Source organism: Mobula birostris, chromosome 28 (genome assembly GCF_030028105.1).
Source record: "Mobula birostris isolate sMobBir1 chromosome 28, sMobBir1.hap1, whole genome shotgun sequence".
Classification (NCBI taxonomy): Eukaryota; Metazoa; Chordata; class Chondrichthyes; order Myliobatiformes; family Myliobatidae; genus Mobula; species Mobula birostris.
In genome coordinates, this window is record NC_092397.1 from 19089211 (window position 1) to 19095388 (window position 6178).

At 43.7% G+C, this 6178-nt stretch overlaps 1 non-coding gene across 1 annotated transcript; it reads right to left on the bottom strand.

Moving 5' to 3' along the window:
- Positions 1–5154: 5154 nt before the first annotated feature.
- Positions 5155–5226, bottom strand: trnad-guc (transfer RNA aspartic acid (anticodon GUC)). Its single transcript has one exon. It is a non-coding gene; the product is annotated as a tRNA-Asp (tRNA).
- Between the last annotated feature and the right edge of the window lie 952 nt (positions 5227–6178).

Consider the following 6178-nt stretch of genomic DNA (forward strand, 5'->3'; position numbering starts at 1 on the left):
GAATAAAGAGAGAAAAATTGTTTGGATACAAAGAATGCGAGTGAGGTACGTAATCAGTACTTTCCTTATATGGTGAACCAAGAGATTAGCGCTGAGTGTATCAATAAGTCAAGTTGGAGGAAGTGCAGGACCTCTAAATAATTATTAAAATAGATGAATCACCAGGGCCAGATGAGATTTACTCCAGGTTACTGGAGGAGGCAAGAGAAAAAAATTGCTGGGACCTTGACCAGTATCTTTCTGTCCTCTCTGGCCACAGGCGAGATCCTGTAGAGCTGGCAAATGGCTAATGCTGTGCGTTTGTTTAAGAACGGAACAGGGGAGAGTTATGGGAACTATAGACTGGTCAGTCTCACGTCAGTTGTCAGGAAATTATTAGAGAAAATAGTTTCGAAAAGGATATATGAAAATTTGCAAACCCATGGCCTAAATAGGGTGACCAGCATAGCTTTCTATATGACAATTCAGGCCGAATCAACTTGATACAGTGTATTGAGGAGGGTTCGGCAGAGGATGGTGTCTACATGGATTTTACTAAGGCGTTTGACAAAGTCCCTCATGGAAGCCGAAACGATAAGATTACAATGCATGGTATCTGCAGCTAATCGGTTGCATGGACTCAGAACTGGCTTGTGCACGGAAGACAGAGTAGAGTGGATGAAAGGACGTGTCCGTGCTGGAGGTCTGTAATAAGTGTTGTTCCGCAGAGATGTGTGCAAAGGCCTCTATTGTTTGTTATATATATAATGACCTGGACGAACGTGCAGATGCATTGGTTAGTATGTTTATTGCTGATACCAAGATTGGTGGAGTTGAGTGTAGTGTAGATGATGGCAAAGCATGATATCTTTCAGTTGCAGATGGGGCTGAGAAATGGCTGACAGACTTTTACTCAGATAAATGTGAGCTGTTGCTTCTCGAGAGGGCATATGCAAGTAGACAGTACACTGTCAAGGGAATGATCATTAACAGATTTGCTGAGCAGAAGGATCTTGGGATCCAAGTTCCGAGCGCCCTGAAAGTGGAGACACGGTTTGATTATTGATCCTTACGTGATAATCAGTCTTCAGTCGATGTCAGCACACTTCCTCCAACACTGCGACCTCTGGTATTGTGCACCAGCATTTCATGGGACACTTTGTCAAATGCCTTCTGAAAGTCCACACACAGCACAGCTGCAGGTTCCCTCTATCAACACTGCTGGTTATATCTTGGAAGAACTCTGTTAGGTTTGTCAAACATTAGTTACCTTTGACCAAGCTATGTTGATTTGGTTTTATGCCATTATCCATTTCTGAATGGCTTGTTATTTCTGCACTGATCACAGATCGCAGCATCTTGTCAACAACAGACGTGAACTGAACAGATCGACATTTCAATGACTTCTGTTTTCCGGTCCTGAACAACGAAGTGACATTTGAGGTTTCCATTGCACTGGGAGCTGACTGGAACACGGTGTATTTTAACAAACTTCACTGTCTTCACTTTTGTTCCAGCCAGTTCCTTTCTACAAAACTTCCTCCCAAACCATATTCCCCATCACCCACACACACACCTAAATACTGCAGTATTGTTGGGACCTGGTGATGTTGGTCTTTGGTCCCACTAGATTTTCTGTTGTGCTGTTGACTCAAAGTAGACTACAGTCCGACATGGCAACAGGCCTTCGGCCCACAATGCTGTGCTGAAGTAAATAAGCTACTAAGTAAAGGCCCAACTATACTCATTCCTTTCGCCGACACAATGTCCATATCCATGCCACCTCAACAGATTCATGTGCCTATCTAAGTCTCTTAACCACCTATTTTGTGATTGTCTCTACCACCATGCCTGGCAGCACATTCCAATCATCCACCACTCTGTGTGTGTAACAATACGTTCTCTGAACATCACCCTTAGATGCCCCCATTTATTATTGGTGATTTCTATCCTGGAGAAAAGGTACCTGCTGTTTATCCATGTCTTTCAAAACTATAACCTTCCATCCCATCTCCTCTCACTACTTCTCCAGAGAACGCAAGCTCAAATTTGTCCAACTGTCCACATAGAATATGCCTTCTATTCTGACGAGCATCCTTGTAAACCTCATCTCCACCCTTAGAAATGTTCTTTAGTGTTCTTACAATGGAGGGACCATATTTGAACGCATAACTCCCAAATGCAGCCTAAACAGGTTTATAAAGCTGCAACGTAAGTGACTGTCTATTGAACTCAGTGTCTCTGTGTAACTGCCTTTATTTAGGTTGACATTGGTTCTGGGCCTGAGTGTTTACAATCAGACTGAGTCTGGAATTCTCACATGTTGTGTTTGCGTGCTCCTTGGCATCCTTCACCATAAGTTATTAATTGCACAAACTCATTGGAAAAACCACATCTAAAATGGCAAGCTCCTGGATAGGTTCTGTAACACACCATCAGCTCTCTACAAATTCCTCTTTGACTGGACTTTGCCACTTTGATTAGTTTAATCAATGTACAGATTAATCACCGATGACAAACATAGTTCCCCTCTCACCTCCATTTGATATTTCCCCAGTCGTGCTTTATCCCACTGACAGACAACGCCCTGGGTGTATGGAGACCACTCGTATTCGGATCACCTTCTCCCTGTCTTTCATTATTTCCACACAGTTCCATTACCCACCACTGTCCCTGCATCTGCATCTATTCCTCTCTACTACGCAGTGAACAAGGGCACACTCCTCTTTTCCCTTCTTCAGAACACTGAATATCCCAGAATACTGAGCTCCCAGTCCCGTCACCCTACAACTTTCTCCCTGCAATAACTGTTAGATCAAACATAGTTATCAACTCCACTATCCTGTTACAAATATTTCCTGCGTTTAGATAAGGACCCCCAAGCTTTCATAGTTTTAGGTTTCTATAGGTATATGTAATATCAGAGAAACGTATACAATATAGTTCCTGAAATTATTTTTCTTCCCAAACATCCACAAAAACAGAGGAGTCTACCAAAGAATGAATGACGGTTAAATGTTAGCACCCCAAAGCCCCTCAGCTGCCCCTCGCATACAAAAGCAGCAGTAAAATGACGACCTCCCTCTCCGACCGAGAACTCAGGCGTGTATCAAAGCATCAGTAAAGACACAGACTTGCAGTTCCCCAAAGACTGCTTGTTCGCCCGGTAATTCGACATACCCCAGGCTCTCTCTCTTTCCCAAATACTGTCAGGAAAAAGGAGAAGTCCCCGTTTCACAGCGAGGTGGGGGACATAACAAAACAACTCGCCGATTTATGGTGTTAAAAGTAGGTAGTGTCGCTTTTTCCGAGTTCTGTGCCGAAAGATCTCAGGTCTCTGGGCGCACAGCCAGCAGCCAGCTCACTGTTTCGGATCTTCGTATAATCCAAAGACACACCAGTTTTCTGCGGCGGCACCAGCCTCGAATCCGCCTGCCTCCAGAAGCATGAAATCCCGGCACCCTGAAGGATCGCTAGTCTTTCAGGCCACATCCTTGATACGTCGAAAAGCAGCCGGTCATGAGGCGGTGACAGCGGGTGCCATTCCTGCAAAGAAATGAAATCAACGTGTAACTCCAGATCACGGTCTTCAAAGGAACCTTGAAAAGAGGAAAAAAAGGTATCAAAGATAGAAATAGACCTGTTTCCAAAGATCCAAGAAAAGGAGTCGCTGTTAGGCGCCAGCGCCCTAAACTCCAAACTCAGAATTCGTTTTACACGTTTGATTACACAGTTCACCTTCTGACATCAGATTTGCCGATTTCTGCCTTTTAATTTGGTTATATTTTCCTGTCAGTAAAAGGTGGAGTACAGCGCAACACAAGAAGATGCCTTTCAGCCCAGGATGTCTGTACTGACCGTGAATTCAAATTAAACAACACCTTAGAGCAAGCCGTAGTAGCCATATAAAGAGGTGAGTTTGGAATACTGTTTCTTTCCAGTAAAAGAGGCACAGCTGTGTATTCATCAGTTGATAATTTCAATGGATAACTAATTGGCAAATGCCAATAAAATAGGTTTGAGTCAAGTGGAGAAGCCATTTTGGGAATGGTTGGTATCAGAGTGAAGAACTGAGTCTTTGGCTTAAGGAGGCAATGTCTCTGAAGTCTCTTAAATTCTCTTTCTTTCTTTATTGCACAGGTAGAACAGTAGGAATGGATCTCAGAGCTATGATGTGCTCCTCTTTCAGGATGTCAGAAGCAGGGAGACCCCACGTATTCCTGATGTCTACACCTGTGAAAACTGCATCTGGCTGCATTTCCTTACAGATAACATTAGGGAACGGGAGTTCGATGACCTTTGGAACATTCAGAAGACCGAAGGGTTGATAGATAGGAGTTACAGGGAGGCAGTCACACCGACGTTACAGGGGGCAGCGAGCTGGGTACCATTTGGAGAGGGAAAGGGAATATTAAGTATTCAGATTGCAGAAGAGATTAGTTTAGTTGGTCGTGTGACTACTAATGTAATTAGTTCAGCGCTACATTGTGGTAAAAGGCCATGCTCCTGTGCTATACTGTTCTACATGCTATCCATTAGTGAGACTTAGTTACAACATGGTTAGGACTGGCAGTTCAATGTTCTGACTTTCCAATTTTCGTGCATGATATTAAAAATGCAGGGATGTCATAACTCATCAACAAAAATATCATTTTGGTGCCTAGAGAGGACGTACTGGAGGACTCGTCTATTGAGCCTATATGGATGGAACTAAAGAATGGAAAGGATGGTCATGTTAATTATACTGTGTAGTAGACCCCTCCCACAATAATCACTGGGAATTAGAGGACGAAATCTGTAGAGAGATTACGTACAGTGTAAGGAAATATAAAGTTGTGTTTGTAGCTGATTTTAACTTTTCACATATTGACTGGGATTCCAATACTGTAAAAGGTTTGGATGGGATAACATTTGTCAAATGTGTTCAGTAAAGTTTCATCAATCAATATGTTCCAATTTCACGTGCCCAATTTCCAGTGGAGTGGTCGCTTCAACACCGAATACTTTGAGCGACACACATCAAAGTTGCTGGTGAATGCAGCAGGCCAGGCAGCATCTCCAGGAAGAGGTACAGTCGAGGTCTCAGGCCGCGACCCTTCGTCACGAATACTTTGTCCACTTTTATTTGTCTTTTTAAGACAATATTCATCTTGAAGAATGCAGTAAAATTTGTATCTCCCCGTCGGGGAATTGAACCCCGGTCTCCCGCGTGACAGGCGGGGATACTAACCACTATACTAACGAGGAATTGGTCTTGGTATCGGAACATATATTATTCCGATTTTATAATGCGACAGGCGGGAAACGACGTGTAGCTGTTCGAATTTTGAAGGCATTTTATTCACTTCAGTCCGATTCCGGGTGAATCACTGGGTGTTTTGTATCTCCGGTCTGTGGGAGGATGGCAACCACAACTGGACATAACAGGAACTGCATCAGAGTGACCAGATTCAGAAAGCGGTCCGAGCCATAGTCATAGACCACTGGAGACGGTTCAGGACCCGAGTCTCCTGAAGGATGATCGAACGATGGTGATATAATGGTAAACATATCTGTCTTCCAGGCAATTGACGCAGGTTCGATTTCCGACGATCGTAGTTAATCGACTTTTAATATTCTTTCATCGAAACTATGAGATGTAAACCTCTCAGACCCGATCCGTCCAGACTTCTAGGGTCCGAGTGGCTTAACCTGTCAACTCGCGTACGAATTCCAGAAATTATTTAAATCGAAGAGAGAGTGTAAAATTATTGCTCACCCTGGGCTGCCCAGTGGATCAAGGGAGGGATTTCCTATCTTTCACATTTTCCCGATGAACCGACCAGTGCAGCTTCCTGCTGCCACTATAAACCAGATTCTCACAACAAACTAGGACACACCAAAACATGTCGGATGATGTGTTCACACTGAGTGTTCTTAGTCCACTCACCACTCCTTCTGTCTATTTGTACCCTGTACGATCCCTCTCTCCAATACGCGATCAAATTGAACCCTTTAATGCGATTAATAAATGCAATATAGCATCACAGAATCATGCAAGCTTGAAACAGGCCTTTCGGCCCGCCACGTCGATGCTGACAATCAAGAACCAATCTCACCAGAAAAGAAAAACTCACTTACCGGCTATTGCCTACAGTGCCTTGATGATTCAGGTGCTCGTCCAGGCAATTCTCTAATATTGTTGGAATACGTGCCTTCA